Below are 691 nucleotides of genomic sequence, written 5' to 3' on the forward strand. Positions count from 1 at the left end.
GAGATTGATGGCATTACAATCATAGTGAGAGACTTTGTACCCCACTTTCAATAATGGACAGAACATCCATTCTGTTCTCCAGAAAATCAATAAGAAAACAGAGGACTCCAATAACAGTATGGAACAAACAGACATACACAGACCATTTCACTCAACAGCAACAGAGAATACACTCTTCTCAAACACACATGGATCTTTCTTCAGCATAAATTACACATTAGGTCACAAAGCAAGTCTTAACAACTTTACGAAGACTGAAGTCATACCTAGTATCTTTTCTGACCATGACGGAATAAAACTATAAATCAATAGCAAAAGAAAAACTGGAAAATTCACAGATATGTGAAAATTAAACAACATACTCTTGCAAAAACATTGGTCAAAGAAGAAATCAAAAAAGGAAATTAGGGCCGGCCCGGTGGCGCACTGGAGACTGCGCCGCTTGGGAGCGCGGTGGCACTCCCGCGGAGGGTTCGGATCCCATGTGGAGATCGGTTCCCGCTCACTGGCTGAGCGCGGTGCGGGAGCTGAGCGCGGTGCAGGAGCAACACCGAGGGTTGCGATCCCGTTGCCATCCCCGGTACGGGTGTGACACTGAGGGTTGCGATCCCGTTACCGGTCAGTAAAAAAGACAAAAAGGAAAAAAAAAAAAAAAGGAAATTAGAAAATACCTTGAGAAAAAAAAAAAAAA

Source organism: Galeopterus variegatus, unplaced genomic scaffold (genome assembly GCF_000696425.1).
Source record: "Galeopterus variegatus unplaced genomic scaffold, G_variegatus-3.0.2 Scaffold6789, whole genome shotgun sequence".
NCBI classification, from domain to species: domain Eukaryota; kingdom Metazoa; phylum Chordata; class Mammalia; order Dermoptera; family Cynocephalidae; genus Galeopterus; species Galeopterus variegatus.